Source organism: Lepus europaeus, chromosome 20, assembly GCF_033115175.1.
Source record: "Lepus europaeus isolate LE1 chromosome 20, mLepTim1.pri, whole genome shotgun sequence".
Lineage (NCBI taxonomy): Eukaryota > Metazoa > Chordata > Mammalia > Lagomorpha > Leporidae > Lepus > Lepus europaeus.
The window spans coordinates 18,410,845-18,432,297 of record NC_084846.1 but is presented as its reverse complement, the minus strand read 5'-3'; the positions used below and the strand labels follow the sequence as shown (position 1 = coordinate 18,432,297).

Below are 21,453 nucleotides of genomic sequence, written 5' to 3'. Positions count from 1 at the left end.
CCTTGTATGCATGGGTTTAAACATTTTTCTGCATCAAAATAACTTGGTTTTTTGTTTTTGTTTTTGTTTTTAACAGGCAGAGTGGACAGTGAGAGAGAGAGAGACAGAGAAAGGTCTTCCTTTTCCATTGGTTCACCCTACAATGGCCGCCGCGGCCACCGTGCTGCGCTGATCCAAAGCCAGGAGCCAGGTGCTTCTCCTGGTCTCCCATGCGGGTGCAGGGCCCAAGCACTTGGGCCATCCTCCACTGCCTTCCAGGGCCACAGCAGAGAGCTGGACTGGAAGAGGGGCAACCGGGACAGAATCCGGCGCCCCAACCGGGACTAGAACCCGGTGTGCCAGCGCCGCAGGCAGAGGATTAGTCTATTGAGCTGCGGCGCCAGCCAATAACTTGTTTTTAATTAATCATTTCCACAAATTTTTGGAAGTACCCTTCTATCAGTTTTAAATATATGCAAATTAAAACATAGCATGCTTTGAGCTATTGATTGGATATAAGAAAACAGAGTCCAATTGGTACTTGAAATACTGTCCTTAAAGTATCACAGAATGATGCAATCATTGCAGCTCCTCCCCCAGGGACTGGTCACACTATGTGGCTAAGAAACCAATGATATATCCCTACTGTGGTATATGCTACCATGTGATTTTGAAAATACGGATTTTAAAAAACAGACACAATAATGCAGGGGATATTAAAACAGAGACCCAAATTCTGAAACTTTAAGACGTTTATACCTTTCATGTTCAGAAGTCAGCTGGGGACATTCCACAGTGGTGGGTGGCTCTACCCCACAGGGTCATTTATAGACTCAGATCGCTTTTCCCTTGTGGCTCTGCCCTTGGCTCCTTGTTCTGCTCTGGGTCTCGTCGTCCTACTCGTTTTCTATCAGGTAAAAGCTGAGAACAGCAAACCTGCAGAGGTAACAGCAGCATTTAACTGTCCTGGCTTCCAGCACAGGTCATTGATCTGCTGCCCAGGTACTGTTTTTACATCTAACTTGGTTGTGTGCCCAGTGGCACCATTGATTATAGAGGTAGAACAAAAATGTGAAAGTATAGTTAAGAAAAGTTGGAAAAATGGGTGTTGAACTAAAGAAAAATGTAGGTCAGACATTCTTCTCCAAATCCATACAGAACAGATAATCGACTCTAACCCTGAAAGACCAAGAAATTGAGGTTCCAGTTAGTATTAAGTTATAAACAACCAATAAGAAGAACTAACATTAGGAATATAATCAGTAAAATTTTGAATAGCCCTGTTTCTGTTGTGGATATCTTTATCACTTTTTATACCAGGGCATCAGTAAATATTGTGATAGCAGAGATGGCTAAACAGATTATCTAAAAATGGATAAATTTTGTGCAATTCTGGGGTCTGTGGTAGTTTTTATTTTCAATTTCATGCCCTTTATTATTGTTTGAGTATTTTGATCATGTTGCTTTAATCATGATACTCTTAAAGATTTATTTATTTATTTGCAGGGAGACAGAGAGAGAAAGAGAAAGAGAGAGAGAAAACTTTCCATTTGTTGGTTCACCCCCCAGATGGCCGCATTGTCCATCTCTGGTTCAGGCTAAAGCTAGGAGCCAGGAGCTTCATCCAGGTCTCCCACAAGAGCGGTGGGGAGCAATTACTTGGGCCATCTTCTCCTGAATTTCCCAGCCCATTAACAGGGAGCTGGATCAGAAGTGGAGCAGCTAGAACTCAAATGGGTAGCCTGAGTAGCAGGTGGCAGCTTCAACTGCTGTGCCAGAATGCTGACCCCAACCATGGTACTCTTAAATGGTGGTCATTTAAAACAATAGAGAAGCCAGCACTGTGGCTAGTGGGTAAAGCTACCACCTGCAGTGCCTGCATCCCATACGGGCACCAGTTCGAGTCCCAGCTGCTCCACTTCCGATCCAGCTCTCTGCTATGGCCTGGGAAACAGTGGAAGATGGCCCAAGTCCTTGGGCCCCTGCACCCGTAGGGGAGACCTGGAAGAAGCTTGTGGCTCCTGGCTTTGGATCGGCACAACTCCGGCCGTTGTGGCCAACTGGGGAGTGAACCAGCAGATGGAAGACCTCTCTCTCTCTCTCTCTGCCTCTCTTTTCTCTCTGTATAACTCTGACTTTCAAATAAATAAATAAATCTTAAAAAAGTAAAAAAAAATAGAATGATGGTTATAGAAACAGAATATAAATGATGGTTATAAAAGACAAATAGAATATATTAAGATAAGGGAACTATGTCTTAATTGAAGATGACAAAACTTTTCAAGAAGTTTTTGTTGATTTATCCAATTGCTGAAAAAATTACACATTTTTTTGTCTTCTACTTAGTGATTCCAACTACACTTACAGATCACAAGAATGAATTGAAAAGCATATATAAAATACACAGGTATCAATTTAAAAATTGGAAATCAACTACCTCTAACTCTACTTAGCTGAAAATAAGAAATATAAAACCAATCATGCCATAGTTGACTAAACATTTTCCTGTTAATAAATTTGCATGAGGCCTCAACTAACTATTTTCCTCTTTATGTTCTAAAACCATCAAATAATTGGAAGAATTGTTCCATTTGCCAAGGGGTATAGCGTAAATAATACTAGAAAATCAATTCTTACCTATTTTTGCAAGCCCATGAAGTGAATCTTGATTAATATGTAGCCTAATACACTCATTTAAAAATAGAATTTCATATGATCCATGTGGCATAGGAAAGTGACTATTTTATGCAAAGTACTTTGTGTGCTAGGTGCTATGAAAAAAAAAAAACTAAGATAAGTCGAGGCCATTAGCTAAGGACATTGCAATATGAAATTTACAGAGTGTCTTAGAACTGCAAAGGCTTAGAGATTGCCCAATCTGTCATCTTTATGTATAGATGAAAATGTTCAATGAAAGCCCAAGGAATGAAAGTGTTCTAATAGCACAGGAAAAGCTAACTCTGAATTCTGTCCTCTTCAACTCTAGATCACTTTTCTTCCTAAGTCTCTTCATTTTTAAGAACATCATGCACAATAATCACAGTTTTCTGATCCCAGTTTTATAAAGATGTGTTTCTGCACACATAAGAATCAGGAAAATTGCAGTGCAATAAAATACAGACTTGGCTAGCAATAACCAGGTCAACATAATTAATTCATGGTGCTATGCAATTTGACTTCATGTGGCATTTTTACATGAGCACAGAATTATTGAGCTACACTGCAAGTAGATTTGCATCATATTTATGTTGTTTCCACGTTCTATTAACAATAGTCGAAGCCGGCATTGTGGCACAGTGGGTTAAAGTCCTGGCCTGAAGTGCCGGTATCCCATATGGGTGCTGGTTCTAGTCCCGGTTGCTCCTCTTCTGATTTAGCTCTCTGCTATAGCCTGGGAAAGCAGTACAATATGGCCCAAGTGTTTGGGCCTCTGCACCCACGTGGGAGACCTGAAAGAAGCTCCTGGCTCCTGGCTTCGGATTGGTGCAGCTCTGGCCATTGCAGCCATCTGGGGAGTGAACCAGCGGATAGAAGGCCTCTCTCTCTGTCTCTCTGTAACTCTGTCTTTCAAATAAATTAAAAAAAAATCTTTAAAAAAAAAAAGAGTCAGCATTCCTTACTTATATACTGGTCTGACAAATTAAATTACCTTAAACTTCCTGAAGGGAACATTAGCAATATGTACAAAACAAGCCTTAACCACTGGTGAAACCTGGGACCAATTCATGTTGCATTAGGAAGTTTATGATAAGGACAGAATTAAATACATTCCAGAGGCGTGTGCATATACTTTATTATACTTATAATATTAGAATTACAGTCATCCAAATGCTCAAAAATAAAAGGCCAATTAGCCAATGAAGTTATGGCACAGTTATACAAAGAAATGGTATTCATTCTATAATGTTAATAGTATAAATATATATTTCTTAAGATAAAAACATATTTAAATATCTGTAGCAAAAAAACAGCTTGAAAATGCTACATAATTCCTAACCTCAATTTTTTTTGTAATTTCTAATTCCAGTTTTTAAAATATGTGTTAAAGAATAAGTAAATGTCAAAAATATTTTAGAATATTATAAAACACTACTAGTATCCAATAGAGAAACTGTAGATGGTTATGTCTTTTTATATGTCAGTTCTTGCTGCTTTTAAATGGACATTAGTAATTATATCATTATAAAAATGCAATGATTTTCCTTTGACCCTAAAAATCACTTCTATCTTAACAGCAGAGGAACAAGCCAAGTCATGTAAAGCAATCTATTATGGAAAGGAGACCTAGGGAAGAGGGAAATAAATTGGGGAATTCTCAGACAATAACAAATCGTTTTTTTTTTTTTTCTAAATCACAAAGTTAGATAAATTTGCTGCCAATTTCACTTAGTTGCCCATCTGTCTTGATTAACTCAGACTTCCGAAGAGAAATCTAATAATTTGGGGAAGAATGTTTCATATGACTTTGTAGACTGTAAGGTTGAAAAAAGGATGATTGATGTCCAATTATAATCTGATTAAGATTTAAATAACATTTTCAAAAGGCCAGTTGTTTAAGTCATTAATCAGATCACCTCATTAATAGTAATCAACATTCAAGCAAAATCAGGAAGCTATAGTAAAATAATAATGGTAATCATATATGAATTCAAAGGCATATTCCATTTCATGACGCTTCTTTGCTTTTCTGTAATTTCAGATTTTAAAGTGAATGGTAGTCAAACAATTTTTTTTTTTTGACAGGCAGAGTGGACAGTGAGAGAGAGACAGAGAGAAAGGTCTTCCTTTGGCCATTGGTTCATCTTCCAATGGCCACCGCGGCAGGTGCGCTGCGGCCAGCACACCACGCTGATCCGGCAGGAGCCAGGTGCTTCTCCTGGTCTCCCATGGGGTGCAGGGCCCAAGCACTTGGACCATCCTCCACTGCACTCCCTGGCCACAGCAGAGAGCTGGCCTGGAAGAGGGGTAACCGGGACAGAATCCGGCGCCCCAACCCGGACTAGAACCCGGTGTGCCGGCACCTCAGGCAGAGAACTAGCCTATTGAGCCGTGGCGCCGGCCGGTAGTCAAACAATTTAAAATCCTTTTTAAGTTCACAAGTGATTGGACAAAACTCTTGCACGGTAATAATTGGAGTATTGAAAATGCTTACTTATTTGAAAGGCAGGGAGAGAGAGGGATAGAGAGAGAGAGAGAGAGAGAGAGAGAGAGAGAGAGAGAGAGATCTTCCAGCTGCTGGTTCACTCTCCAAATGTCCACAACAGCAGGGTTGGACTCGGAAACAGAACTTGTGTGTCTCACATGTGGGAGAGAGACTCAAGTACTTGATCCATCATCTGCTGCCTCTTAGGTTGTGCATTAATAGGAAGCTCTGTTATAAGCAGCATATACCGTAATTGAGGCAGGCACCCTGATGTGGGTTGTGAGAGACCCAAGCAGTAGCTTACCTGCTGCATCTGAATGTCAGCCCTAATAATTGAGGTTTCCTTTCTTAAAATTCTCCTTATTTAAATTACTTTGCTGCAGTCTGACTCTAACTTTAGGGTGGAAATGCTTCCCTAGGCTTTCTCTGGCCCTTCCTGTTATGGAAGCAACATCAAGATCTCTCCACTTCTTGCCAGCTTTTCTGCCCTTTTCAACACTCCTTCCAATTATGAAATTATAGCAAATTATACTAATGCAAGCAGGGAACAAAAGGCAAATAAAACAAGTGGCTGTCATAAATTCCAGTCACTCAAGGCACCTTATAAAAGGTACATCCTCAGGAAAATTAGCTTATTGCTTAGAGTTCTGTTTATTCCCCTTTGCAGTCTGACTACAAAAAGCTTAAATCCTGTCATTTGAAGCAAAATGGATGCACCTGGAAACCATTATACTTAGGGAAATAAGCCAGTCACAAAAAGACAAATACCATATGTTCTCTCTGATCTGTGGTAACTAATAGACTATCTAAAAGGTAATCTGCAGGGGTGAAACTGACACTTCCGTGCTGCAATGATGTTGAGCAGCCCTTATCTTGACTGTTGAGGAACAATGGTTTTCTGTTTGTTTGTTTTTGTTTTTTTTCTTCATACTATTTGGTGACCTCGCTACTTAGTGTAGGATTAATCTTACAAGTATAAAATTAACTGAAAATAGAACTTTGTAAAAAAATAAGAAGGGAAATCGGAGAGGGAGGAGGAAAAACTGTGGGAATATGAGCGGGAGGGAGGTACAGTGGGAAGAATTACTATGTTCCTAAATTTGTATGTCTGAAACGCATGAAGTTTGTATTCCTTAAAGAAAATAAAAATAACTAACTAAATACATAAAATGTAAACAACTAAAGAAAATAAGACAATGTGAATTCATGAAAATATTGCTACTATTAAAATGCTTTTATTATGATGTACACTAGGCTTCAATTCAAAGAAATTCCCCACAGTTGGAGGCCGCTATCATCATTTTTATATATGGTCCATTTACATCTCCTGGTAAGGTCATCTTTTTCCACTACAGCCCTTCCTTACTCCTCTCAAACCCTCTGAGGCAGAGGTGGTTTGATCACATGTTTCTCTGCCCTCATCCTTAATGACTTCATATTTCTCATTATAAGCATGGTGGATCTTCTCGGTGCAGTCCCATGTTCTCCGCTCTTGAGCGGTCTGCTTTCGCCTTGACTGCCCACTCCCATCTGTTGGTGGCCATTGCTTTGGGTGTGCTTCGTCTTCAAGAGCATCCTGAGAAAGCTGTTTCATGTGCTGTGACAGTTCTTGCAAGAAATGCTTTAAGATCTTGAGCTCACTTGCTTAAAACTTCCATTGAAAGTTCTGCGCTTGTCTACAGCTGACCTGGATGCAACACTTTTGTCACCCACTGAGAAGAAAGCTTGCTCTGTTATAATTTATCATGCAGAACGGTGGAAGCTGAATCAAGTGAGATGTCTGTGGTGCTGACTTTTCTTTCTGCTGTCAGTGTTGGTCCACTTCAGTTAGGGCACAACAGGATGATTTGTTCCCCTTGCAAGCAGATGTAGATGGTCTCCCAGTACAAACTTCATCCCCCACATCATCCCATTTCTTCATAAAATGAGTTAACTGATGTGGCATTGTTCTCATAAACCTTTTACGAAACACCAAGGATGCCACTATTCTTCCAACCCAGATTCAGCATAAATGTGGTGTTTGTTCTTGCTTTAATTTTAGCAAAATTCATGTTGGTCTGATTCAGGCCACCTTCAAAGTGATAGGTCATCTTATTGCCTCAAACTAGATTTTTCTCAGGCATGTTATAGCAGGTTAGTATGAGTATATTTGGCTGCAAACAAATTTGAAATTCATGAATTTTTTTATAATATGCATTTTCTTTGAACTTTTTGACTTTCTCTTGTACTTTCATTGACTTCATACATTTTTTCTACATAATATGTTTAATGCATAACGCCTTCATTATCTGAAACTAATGCATTATTGAAAGTGTATTTAATACTGATTTTTTAATAGTAGGGCCTGTAGGCTATTATTTCTAACAAAGAAAATAAGAATGCATTTCAAACCTATGAAAGCACCACCCCAGATTTTTCGAAGCAATAATACATCCTGAAACACCTATATAAAACTCAACACATACATTTACATAATAGAAATCACTAGAGCACCAATTACTTAATCCGTTAACACTTAATTATTTAGCACTTTAAGTGCTTATTAGTGCATATGTGTGCAGAATACTATGATGTTGTGGGGTTAAGCACTAGATACAAATTACAGTTTCCTTCGAAGCAGAAAGTTGAAGAATAAATGATATGTTAACGATGCAATGAATAAAAATAACCTTTACCCAAATGACTTGGAGAGGCAGGTGTTTCCTTGTAATTACAGCCTTGAAGACCTCTGGATTGAGGTTTAGTGGTAGGAAGAGAGAGGTGCGAGGTGCAGCGGAGGCCATTGCTGGCTGGATGCAGGGAGCTGGTTCTGGGCGAATAGAGCAGAGGTCGCTGCCTGAGACCTGGCTGTGTCCAGGTACAGGAAGCAGCGGACGTCTTGTCTGCCTCCTACTGGCTCATGTGGTGGCTGTGAGTTATCAGCATATGATGTGGCTAACAACAAAGGAAGGGCTAAAGCAGTTGCCAAATTGTGTTATCTTCATGAGTGAAAATTCATTTTAAAGATCTGCATGAAGCATTTGTGCCTTCTCTCCTTCACTTCACAATGGGAATGGAGATAACAAACTCTCTTCTGTCATTTATTTTTCTCAAAACCGTTACTCAGCATCTACACTGTCCAAAAGAACAAATCAAGCAAATTAAGCCTCTGCAGTAGATGAAGGTATCTAATTATTTTTTAAGACTTATTTTATTTATTTGAAAGAGTTACAGAGAGAGTTAGAGACAGAGAGAAAGGTCTTCCATCCGCTGATTCACTCCCCAGATGGCCTCAATGGCCGAAGCTGTGCTGATCTGAAGCCAGGAGCCAGCAGCTTCTTCCAGGTCCCCACCTGAGTGCAGGGGCCTAGGGGCCTGGGCCATTGAAGGTATCTATTTTGTGCAGCTATTTTCATAAAAAAAATTGAGAAGTTTAAGAACAAATGATGAAATCATTTTCCTCCCCCCCCCCCCCCCCCCCCCGCCAGACTTCACTTATTGTTAGACATGAGATCTTTTTGAAGCTCAGGTCAATTTGGAAACCTTACTAATGTGACTATTTAATTAATTCTTTAAGAATTTTTTATTTGAGAGGTGGAGATTTTGTGTGTGTGTGTGTGTGTGTGTATGTGTGGAGACAGAGAGAGAGTAAGAGAGAGAGAGGCCCTGGAACTCAGTTCAAGTCTGCCACATTAGTGATAAGAACCCAATCACTTAGGCAGTCACCATTGCCTCCCACATTCTGAATATGCAGGAAGCTGGAACCACCTGCCAAGCCCAGGTACTCCAGTGTGGATCATGAGCATCCTAACTGCTATGCTAAATGGTCGCCCCTTAATTAATCCTCTCCCAATACCAAGTCGTATCCATTGGCTTTCAGTCCAGATATGGCCTTGCCAGCATCAGGTGCTGTGTTCTCAAGGTTGCCAATACTTAGCTGGATTGCATCCTGCCCCCTTCCCTTGATGGTGGTAAATCTGGCGGCTGGTCAATTCCAATAGAGACCTCTTGCAAGGTATGTGGCCTCCAGGAGCCTCTTCCACAGCCTGGCAAAGGCTTTCTCAGGGCTGTACTAATCTGAGCCTCACCACTCACCCTCTGTCTCCTTGTCTCCATGGCAGGTGTTCCATCTGCTTCACAGGCTAAAGGTTCTCCTTGCTCACTCTTGCTCCTTCTCTCCGTTACCCTGCACAGGCGTTTCTACAAATTTGGTGTGCACATCCTTCTCAGATGATCCAAACAAATACCAGTTAGCAGAAAAATAAACCTTACAGAATTGTTGTACGGCCCTGCATTTTCAAAGGAATGTACTAATAAAGACTTTTTGGTTGAGTATTGCCTTTAAAATTTCTTTCTAAACTCAGTATCTGGTGGGTTGAGTTGTGGCTCCCACAAAAATATCTGTAAGGCCTAACTGCAAACTGTGAAGGTGACTTTTCTTGGGGGGGACGGGTGGATATTGAAAGTGTGATTCGATTTAGGATCTCAGAATGGGATTATTGTGCACTTAAGGTGGGCTCTAAATCCAACAACCATTGTCATTATAAAAGATATAAGGGGCTGGCGGGGGTGGTGTTGTGGTTCAGTGGGTTAAGTGGCCACCTGTGTGTCAGCATCCCATGTGGGTGCAGTTTGAGTCCCTGGTGCTACAGTTTCAATCCAGCTTTTTGCAACTGTGCTTGGGAAAGCAGCAAAAGATGGCCCAAATACTTGGGGTCCTGCCACTGTGTAGGAGACCTGGATGGAGTTCTAGGCTTCTGTCTTCAGCTGGGACCCTCCCTGGCTGTTGCAGCCATCTGGAGAGTGAACCAGCATATGGAAGATCTCTCTCCCTCTCTCTGCAACTCTGCCTTAAAAAAAATCAATAAATCTTAAACACACACCCACACACTCACACACAAGCTGGGAAAGCCATGTGAACAATGAAGCAGAAATCTGATTAATGCATCCACAAGACAAGGATCCCCAAGGATTTTCCACAGCCCCCAGAAGCCAAGGGAGAGAGTACAGCATACCTCCAGCCTTAAGAAGGATCCAGCTACCAATGAACACCTTGATTTTATCTCTCACCTCCAGAGTATGTGAAACTGAATTTCTGTTGTTTTAAGTCAGTAGGGCTTTGGTAACTTTTGATAGCAGCCCTGAGAATCACAATGCCAACATGACTGGGAATGTTCTGTGTAAGAGTGGCACACAGATCAGAGGAATCTTTCAGGGGCCAGTATCATTGCACGGTGGGTTAAGCCACCCCGTGTGTTGCCCGCATATCAGAGTGCTCCTTTGAGTCCTGGCTGCTACACTTCTGATCCAAATTCCTGCTGATGCATCCTGGGAGGCAGCAGACCCTAAGATGACTTAAGTGCTTTGGCTCCTGCCACTCATGTGAGGGATCCAGCTGGAGTTCTGGGCTCCAAGCTTCAACCTGGACCAGCCCCAGCTCTTGCAGCTGTTGAGTGAGTGAACCAGCAGATGAGAGATCTCTCTCTCTTTCTCTCTCTCTCTCTCTCCTTCCCTCTCCTTTTCTCTCCTCTCTGTCACTTTACTTTTCAAACACATACATCCTTACATGTATCTCTAAAAAGAAAAAAAGAATCTTGCTATTTCCTGGCATCACTGGGCAACTGCTGTAGCCTCACACGCTGTAGCTGCCCATCCTTGGTTTTCAATGCACAGTGCTGCTCCGAACATCAACCTCTCAGACTCCCACTCTAATCAAACTCCTTTATAAAACCATCACTGTATCCATTTCCTTCCTCTTCGTGTCTTCAAAAGTACTTAAACAATATGGAACTAACTGATCTCTCAAGCAAAGGTCTGAAACACAGCTCGTTGCTCCCAGAATAACTTAGACACGAAGCTCACATTCGGGCAGGCTTTTTGTTATTGTTGGATAACAAACTATGGGAAAGGGGCTGGGGGCTGTTGTGGCGAATGTGCCCGTGTGGGACTGTGCACCATGAGAGATTCTTTTTCCTAGAAAACACCAAGGACTTCTCTTCTGAACCTGCACAGCAGGAACTCAGCAGAGCTCAGGGACAAACATTTCCCACCACTGGGAAACTTGACTTGCCAGAAAAATGCATTCCTTTCTGGGAGTTCTGCTCCTCCTCAGTCTCCTTTGTTGTCAGTCCCCTGGCAGTTGGATTACAAATGTCCACTTTCTCAATGTAGACTTTTGGTTAAAAAGTGGGATGGGGATGGGGAAGGAAAAATAGAGGACAGGACAATTAGGAGGGGAATATTTAAAGGGTTTGGGGCTGCAGGTCCTCCTGTGTCTTATCTGGTGATCTTATTGCTGTGGAATCATGGGGCAGAGCAGCTTAGGTGTTGCTTCCTCTAAAAAGCTTTCTTCTAATGTCCTAGTATCGGAGGGAGATAATGTCGGTCCATGTTGTGAGAGGAGTTCCCTCTAGATCATTCAAGAGTCCGGGTCTCCCAGAAATCTCTCAAGTGTGGACGCAGATGATAACCTTCTTCTCACACCTGGTACGCACAGAGTCACAATAGAAAGTTGGCTCTTTTCAGTTACTTCTGCTGTGAGTTTAAAGTTGGAGGATAATATTTTGGGGTTTTAATGTTCTTTACAATAGGTTGATGAGCAATTTATATTCCTTAATGTGTGCTTTCTTGCAGAATCAATAAACTTTGTCTTTTCCATATTGCCTAATACTTTGTTTTTGGCAAATGTACAGAGAACTACAAAGTCTTATGTTCAGAAATTAATTGGAAAATTTGGTAATTTTGCATTGTCTTAAAACAGGATGTTATTCGCGTTGTGACTAGAGAATCCAGCATTGTTGCCAGAATGTCTGGTTTCTCAGTAAGTGTTTTGCAACCCACATAAGAACTTTTGAAAAAATAATGCTGTCATCTTCCAAACTAGTGTGGGCTTAACAGTTTTCCATAATGCACAGATTTAAAATTGTAACTCTTAATCACATTTCACTAAATGTTTTGATTTAAACACCTGTAATGACTGCATTCAATTTCATTTCCCACAAAAGTGAGTTAACCATAACATATATTTTTAAATTGATACTTTAACTGTAATGATAAAGTATTTTACATGATATTTCCATTGTTGGTTTGAAATAAGAAGTTTAAAACATCTCACAGAAATGTAAAAGAAAATGAAGAGAGTTGAGAATAATCTGAAATTAACATTATGCCTCCTCCAAAAAGAATCCCAGAGCTCAGTGTAAGTCTAAGCATGATGGTGACAAGTGTTTACAGTCGATGAATATTTATTGTGCAGCACATACCAATTTCATCAAATCACCAAGAGAAAGTTACTGTTACTATCCACATGTACCAAAGCAATAGTATTAGCAGAGCCAAAGAATAGTAACTCTATAGCAGCTCTCGTCTGTCTGCCTTCCCCTCAGGTGAACAGACCATGCCACCCAGAACTAAGGCTGAACCTTTTTTTTTCATTGTATTGTTTTAAATTAAGTACAAAGACTTTTCGAACATGTCACCTACGGATCATTTCACCCACTGCTCTGTTTGACAGCCAGTTTCTTGTGTGTCTGTATAGGTATGGTGAGGTGGATTCCCTTTCCTGGAAGAGGAGAAATCCATGGTTCATTGCCTTTGCCAGTAACGAAAATGTTGGAAGTCCAAATGGCCAAGCCATTGCCATTGGCATGTTTTACATGAACCACATCAAAACAGCCAGGTTCACACCAATTCTACCCAGATGGGCACCTCCAGTCACCATATACAGGTTACCCATGTCAAATTTGATGAAGTCAGTAATCTTGCCAGTCTCCAAATCAATCTGAATGGTGTCATTTACCTTGATGAGGGGATCAGGATAGTGAATGGGATGAGCATTGTGGTCACCAGATGAGGGATTCCTTTCATGCCTGCAAAGTGACCCTTAGTATCATGGATTAGAAGGAAATTTTCTTGAGTCTTATCCATGCTGATGACATCCATAAAACCAGCAAGGTAGCTTATATCAGTCCAGATTTTGCCATCAATCTTAATGAACCACTGCATGCAGATTTTCTTTACTTCATCCCCTGTTGGTGCATATTTGAGCCTGTTCCTTGGGAAAATGAGAGGGAGATACCTTCTGCTTGGGGAGACTGGTGGATGGACAAGGAGCAAACACACTGGTCACATTATCAGCATCCAATGCATGGAGGTGCTCCTCACTTCAGATGCTTCTTGGGACCATGAACCCTGAGTGTGGAAAGGGGACTGCTTTCTTTGAAGCCTGAACTTATGCTGTGAAGGAGACTGCATGGTTTCCTGCTCAGAACAGCACTGTTATACTGGTTCTTGCTCCACTTGCCTTCATTTTCAATTCTTCCATCTCCACTGGATCCATTCTTTTCTCTCTCAAAAAATGTCTTCACTCCTGTTCCTATAGACCACCTGATGATCCAGTTAATTGACTGCATAACCGCAAATCCTTTTGAGTGAGTTTCCTCCACTTGCTGCTGCTTATTTCTCTCACTCTGTTTCCTCTTCAGCTCACTCACTGGGTTTGGTTCCAAGCACTGAACTAAAACAGCTCTTGACAGGGACATGAATGACTTCCTTAGTGTTAAATCCATTGGTATATTTCCTCAGTTAGCTTGGCATTGTATGGTCTCTGTCTTTTCCATGCTGCTCTAGCAAAATACTGGAGTCTTTGTAAAGAAAAGAGGTTTATTGGGCTCACAGTTTTTGAGGCTGAAAGTACAAGATCAGGTAAGGACCACATCATAACTTGGCAGATTGCATCACATGGCAGGGACACATCAAAGAGTCATCTCCTGGGAAACGAGCAAGCCAGAGAGCAGGGGAAGCCAACCTCACTTTTTTATAACAATCTGTTGTGGAACTAACCCACACCTGCAATAATGGCATTCATCTCTGTAAGAGGGCAGCCATGACCCAATCACCTCCCATCAGGGTTCATCACCTTTCAGATCCATGGCACTGGGGACCAAGCCTCAACGTGAGTTTTGGCAATGACAGACTACATCCACAGCAGAGCAATGTGGATCTATGCTTTTATGACACATTGTTTCTGCTGGTCTCCTTGATGTTTAACTAGATGCCGTTCTTGGTGTCCTTACAGATTCCTTCTTCTTCCCTGACATCTTAACTTGAGAATATTCCAAGATTCAGTCCATTCTGATTCTCTATGGTTGTTGTCTTTGTAATATCACCTAATCCCATGGCCAATTGTTGTTGTCAGTCATATAATTTATATACAGAAACACTCAAAATTAGTTCTTTAGCCCAGATCTTTCTCCTGAATTGCATATTCATGTATAATTTCTTTCCAAATGGCTATACTTGACTGTCTAGGAGATTTCTCAAACATAAAGTGCCTGAAGCTAACATGTATAACTCTCCGCCCCAATTCTGCTGTGTCTGCAGTGTTCCTCATTTTACTTTCTGGTGCCCTCACTCCTCTACTTGCTCAAATGTAAAATCTTGTCATCTCAGATACTTTCTTTTTTACAGTCCACATCCAACCCATCAGGAAATTGTTTTGGTGCTATTTTCAAAATTAGTTATCTTTTTGCCCTACCACTAACACTTTCATGAAAGTCATCATGTCTCTATACTACATTAGAAGAATAATGTCATGATTATTTCTTTGCTTCTATTCTTGTAATTTGCGGTCTGTATTCAGTAGCATAATAGAGTGCTCCTATAACAGCTTTTGAAAAATAATGATTGATAGCAATTTAGAAAAAAAAAATATGTGCAAGGAGGCTCTGTGTACTAAATTCCCCAAAAGTCACAGTTTTCCAAATTCTACCAAAGCCAGAAAAGCAGCTGTTGGAGCTTATTCAGATTTCATCAGCTTCAGATACACAGTGTGCTTCTTTTAGAACATAAATGAGATTCAAACTTTGGCCCAAAGGACAGCTTTTTTCCCCTCAAGAAAGTCTACCATAAGCATGATATTTAAAATGGGAAACCAATGTCCTCTCTGATCCTGAAAACTTAAATTGCTCTTACCTTACGTTGCTGTTTTTTTTTTTTACTGTTGAAATGCCCATCTTATAAAATCCTGTGTTTGTGTTTTTATCCTTTTTATGCCTTCTTGCATGAGAATAAAAACCGCATAAGCATAAATATGTTCTGTTTTGCCCACTGATATATTCCAAATAGAATACTACTAGTTCTAATTTTAGTGGATGTCTTGAGGATGGTTGAAAGAACAATTGAGCAGTCATAACTGAAACTTATTCTGCCCTTTATCTCTGGGTTTATCTTGAAAGACATTTTCATTCTAAAGTATACAAAGTCCTAAGTATAATGGTTCTTTATTATTGCTCGGCATGGTCAAACATGAGCATCCTTTACCACATCCACATTCATGAACTGGCCATGGTGGGGGATATTTACAACACAGAAATGGGTAAATGCTCCGTTCTCTGCACCATTAGCAGTTGTTAAAAATTTACCTACACACAACTAGTCCAAATCCATCAATTCTGTCACTACTAAAATTCTTAATAAAAAAGTATGTTTTCAATATGAATTTCCAGTTGTAGCATAGAGAGATGGCTCAAAAGCAAGTATGTCTTTCTGTATTTTCAATACAATGAAATCCACATTAAAAGTTGCAAGTTAAATCATGGGTTTCTAGGTCTAGATTGGTTTGTTCACTAAATTAGCAGATATTGTGCATATAATTATCACTCATTAATATTTTTGTTCAAGACATTGGATGATAATCATATCTTAAAAAGTTACCTATACATAGATGTAGGCAGAAATGAAATGGTGACTAGAGAAAAAAAATTTTTTTTTGACAGGCAGAGTGGACAGTGAGAGAGAGACAGAGAGAAAGGTCTTCCTTTTGCCGTTGGTTCACCCTCCAATGGCCGCCGCGGTAGGCGCGCTGCAGCCGGCGCACCGCGCTGATCCGATGGCAGGAGCCAGGTGCTTCTCCTGGTCTCCCATGGGGTGCAGGGCCCAAGCACTTGGGCCATTCTCCACTGCACTCCCTGGCCACAGCAGAGAGCTGGCCTGGAAGAGGGGCAACCGGGACAGGATCAGTGCCCCGACCGGGACTAGAACCTGGTGTGCCGGCGCCGCAAGGCGGAGGATTAGCCTAGTGAGCCGCGGCGCCGGCTAGAGGAAAATGTTTTAAGGACTAGATGTATGTCGGACCCTCGCCAGCAAGGGTCCAACGCAGTCACGACACGGTCACTGTTCATCGGTTCTCAAGGAACTTTCACTCTTTCTCGGTTCTCAAGGAACTTTACTCTTGGAGACAGGAGGAAAGGGCAAGGGGAGAGGAGAAAAGAAGAGGAGGGGTGGTGGCCGTGGCGGCGGCAGCGGCCCGCCCAGATCCCAATGTCCCTTTATATCCCAAGTCCCGTGGAGCATGCGCTCCACAGCCAATAGCGGTTCTCTTCACGTGCAGTTTATGCTGATATCGTCCAGTCAGATGAAGGGGCATGTATAGCCTCAGATCGAAAGTTCATCTGTTTCACCTGGTTCCTTCTAGTTGTTTATGCAGAGTCCATCCTGTTTCATCTGTTTCACCTGGTTGCTTTCGTAGGCCTTGTGGTCGACCGATTGCTGCAAGCTATGTAGATAAAGAAATGAGGAGGTTCCCACAGGTGGCCAGCCTGCGGTTCCCCACAATGTATAAGAGGATTAGCAATGAATAACAAATATGAAGAGATGAAATGAAACTTCATAGTCTCAAATCAGTTATTGTTTTGAAATTGAACAGTTATCTTTTCAGATAAAAAAAAAAACAAACATTTACTTCTATATGTATGACAACTTACTCCCCAAATGACTGGCAATGGCCTGGGCTTGTCAGGAGCCCAATACCCCATCCAAGTCTCCCACATGGATGGCAGAGGCCCAAGTGCTTGGGCCATCCTTTTTTGCCTTTCCAGGAAAGCTGAATTGAAAGCAAATCAGCCTGGACTGGAACCAGCATCCCACTATGAGATGCTTCGGTTGTAATGGTGACTTTGTCAGCTGCACCACAATGCCAGCCCCATGAGTATCATCTTTTTAAACCATAATCCAAGAGTTTAGCAGGTATATCAACAGAGGAATTTGTACCATGGGTAGTTCCCAAAGGCATGTGGTCATCAGGGAGCAAAGATCTGAATATGGGAATTTTATAGCTAACCTTGGTGTAGTTTTATCATTCAAATATTTTCCACACTGGTTCAAGTTCTGGCTTCTCCACTTCCTTGCTAATGCACCTGGAAAAGCAGCAGAAGATGGTCCAAGTACTTGGGCCTCTGCATCCGCATGGGAGACCAGGATAAAGTCTCAGGCTCTCTCTGTCTTTCTTTCTGTCTTTTTCTCTTGCTTTGTAACTTTATCTTTCAAATAAATAACTAAATAACTCAATAAATATTTTAAAAATCCAGGTGTATGCATTTCACTATTTTACAATGTGAGTTTTTTTAAAAGATGTGTTTATTTATTTGAAAGTCAGAGTTACACACAGGAAGAGGAGAGGCAGAGAGAGAGAGAGAGAGAGGTCTTCTATCTGCTGGTTCCCTCCCCAGTTGGCCGCAATGGCTGGAGCTGTGCTGATCTGAAGCCAGGAACCAGGTGCTTCCTCTGGGTCTCCCAGGCGGGTGCAGGGGCCCAAGAGCTTGGGCCATCTGCTACTGCTTTCCCAGGCTATAGCAGAGAGCTGGATCAGAAGTGGAGCAGTTGGGACTCGAACCAGCAAACGTATGGGATGCCAGCACTGTAGGTGGTGGCTTTACCTGCTATACCATAGCACTGGTCCCAAATGTGATGATTTAAAAAAAAAAAATGTTATTTAAAAGAGAGAGAGAGAGAGGGAGAGAGAGTTGTTTTATCCCACTGTTTCACTCTCCAAATGCCTACAACAGCCAGGACTGGACCAGGCTGAAGCCAGGAACCATGAACTCAATTCTAGTCTCCCACGTGGTTGACAGGGATCCAAGGGCTTAAGCCATCACCTGCTGCTTCCCAGGGTGCCCATTATCAAGAAGCTGGAATTGGGACTAGAGCTTGCATTTGACCCAAGGCACTCTGCTATGGGACTTGGGCATCCCAAGTGTTAACAGCTGTGCCAAGGCCCACCCTGGCTCCTATTATTTTTAACTGTAGTTCCAGATTTATTTTTCAATTTTGTTGTACAAGTAGATGTAAACTTGTTTCTTGGTGACTAGCTCTCTACATCTCATGTGATGTAGTGCTGTAGACATCTCCTCTGTGCTAGACACCATAACTGGGGTGGAATCTCTTTCATATCAACTGCTGCAAATTTCTGGTTGCTGTATTTCTACAATGCTGTTTTTGCCTTGTAACCTGAGGGGAAGGGCAAATAAATCTTCAAATAATAGATTCTTTTAAATTTTTTCCCCAAGAGAAGCTTCCAGAGCAGCAACCAAAGTATCTACTAATCTTTAGGAAAATGTAGCAGAAAAATGTTGGTTGATTAAATCTCATTTTCTTGGTGCATCTTTTAAAGGACCAGGACTGTAATTGATTAAACCTTAGCCACACATCAGAATACTATAATGCTGTTTTCAGAAATTTCCATGCCTGGCCTGCATTGCAGGCTGATTCAGGGTACATTACCATGCTCTGAGCTCAGACATCAGTGTATTTTTAAAAGTATCCACATGATCCTAATAACACTAGATTAGATGCCAAATCAGATTAAACAGATGTTAACATTTAATATTAAGTAGCTAAGGAAGACAAATTATCAAATCTAATCTTGTGGTTCATATCAGTATGTTGTGTGCCCCTTAATGCGAGGTAAGTATTTAGATAAGAAAATTCTTCTCCTGAAGCAGCTAAAAAACGCTATCTTCCACTCGGCTAAATCAGCCACTGAGAGAGAACTCTGAACAAAGCACAGAAACAAGACTTCGAGGTCACTAATGTCCTTCACGATAAGTGGAAAGTCTATGTGAGGACTGCTAGATTGCGAAGGAAACTTTGAAAGCACTGAGGTGAGAGAACCAATATGACTTTTCCATAGTCTCATTCCATATTTCCATGAGTTTCCTGGCAGCTCTTGTCGTCTTGTGGCAGCTGCCACTCTTCCCTGGGAAGCCGATGACTTCCCTGAAACAGGAAAAATGGCACTGTCTACTTTGGCAAATCAGGACTAGATCATAAACCTACAGTCAGTTCTTTAAAAAGCATTATTTTTAAACGTGAGAAACGTATTTCGTATGCTGGATCATCTTGGTGCTAGTGATGGAATACCTCATAGTCCTCTCATACTGACTATAACTTTTATTTAGGTGGCAAAACTATTGGTGTAGATTTTAAAATATATTTTGAACAAGTAAAAGTAGGTTTTATCATAACGCATAATAAGAATGTATTATTTGCAGAAATTTATTTTTTACTTCTTGTTCCATAATCCTTTGTCTTTTCAATGTACTTCTACCTCAAAATGTAGAATAACCAATCATATTTATGAGTAGTCTTTGAAGTGCATATATCATGCAAAATTTGTGTGTAGTTTGGTGTTTTCAAAAATAATGACATATATATGTAATTCCATTATCATATACAAACATAATCCTGAACAAAAAATGAAATAAAATACCAAAATATGCATTAATTTTAAAGATCCCTATGTCTTTAAGTTTTGCTTTTGTTATATTTCTAGTATATACAAAATATACTGTTTAAATATTTATTCAGTGTGATAAAAGGAAGTCAAAAATATCTGTGTAGTAGAAAATAAGAAGCAAAATTCACTTATCTATGTTTACAGAAGTCGCAGACTCCTGGCTAGATTCCTCATCTGAATTGGAAACTTTTTATTGGTTTTCCCAAAATAAAAGAGAATCAGTTTAAGTCATACACAGAAGTTTCAATCATGACTTTGAGTGTGTGATTCTGAGTAGATCATGATTTCTTTAACCATAATGTCTTGGGAAATGCATGATTGGATACAGAATTGTAAATGCAGAAGGTATAGGAAATAGTTATTGGTAGATGCTCCTGGGTGGTATTTGGACACAAGGATGCCAAAAGGGGAGTTAACTGCACTTGGGTCTCATTGCTATTGGCAGATAAATCCTTGGGGCATATTTGGGCACCTCTAGGATGCCAAGAGACAAGTTTCTTGGACTTCCATCTGAAGGGAACAGGAATCTGCTGACATATCTGAAGTCATGGTTAGGAAGGAACAAAGGAGGGAATTGTCAGACCCCAGAGAATGTGCTGACAGAGTAATGCAGGGTCCATATCATTATTCTAATGTTAAGAATTAGAAAATTGATGATCCATGTAGAGTTTAAATATATGCCAAAGGATGTCCAGCCAAGAATTTGGAGCCAAAATTCAAATCCAAATGTACCTGGCTTTGAATATCTTTATCACTCCATGCAGCTCTTGAAAGTAATCTCACAGGTATTTGTTGAGTTTCCTGGGCATAATAGCAAAGAGGCAGTGGAAACACAGAGGACACTCTCTCAGGACATAGAAGATTCGTAAAGAAAGAAGTGAGATAAACTAGAAGTGTCTAATTTTCATGCAGCACCTCTTAGGACTGACCGGTTCACTACTTCTAGATGCTCCCAGATGTACGTAGTGTCTTGTTTTATTTCTGAAAAATGTAGAGGGGATTTAAATTTCCTTGAAAATAATTTAAAATCTAGGACATTTCAGAAGTAAATAATAATTGATGGTTTATTCCTAAAGCATAGGTGATTTAACTCTAGTCATTGCTTATGACATGGCTAATCATGGATGAGAGAGGAGATGCTGAGGACACAAGCTGTAGGCAAAGTCTGCTCTGGCAGCTTCCACATACATTTCTTTGGTTGTTCCCAGCACATAACAAGTGTTTGCTGAACAAGATAATTCACACTTTTAAACTCAAGAGCACCTCAAGATTTTCTTTTTTTTAATCTAAAAAGCATTTAACAGACACCTAAAATTGTACATACTAATGGGATGCTATATGATGTTTCTGTATATATATATATATATATATATATATATATATATATATAGTGTAATGTCTTCATATGAAAACATCCACAATCCTACTATCCACCTTGTTTGTTTGTGCTTTTAAAATAAAGAAGTATAGAGTCCATTAACACTATAGTCATCGTAGTCTGCAGTAGAATCCAGAACTTCTAACTCCCATCAATAACTTGGTGTTCATTAATCAACCTTGCCCTATTCCTCTGTCTCCTCCGTTCTCCACAGCCTCTGGTGGTCATCATTATACATGACCATCTATGAGATCATTCTATATTTAATACTCTATGTATGACCTATGTCACGCGATGCTTCTCCTTCTGTCCTTGTCTTGTTTAACTTGACATATGGCCGCCAGTTTTTGCAGAAGACAAGGTGTGATCCTTTTCTGGCTGGGTAGTATTCCATCGTGTTTA

The 21,453-nt window shown here is 40.7% G+C and overlaps 1 protein-coding gene and 1 pseudogene across 6 annotated transcripts in view; one reads left to right on the top strand and one right to left on the bottom strand.

Annotated features, from left to right (window-relative positions):
* DGKB (diacylglycerol kinase beta) overlaps positions 1–21,453 on the top strand; it is a 690,527-nt gene that overhangs the window by 75,246 nt on the left and 593,828 nt on the right. The gene's annotated exons all lie outside the window — the stretch shown is intronic.
* Positions 12,592–13,641, bottom strand: LOC133749936 (small ribosomal subunit protein eS4-like; annotated as a pseudogene).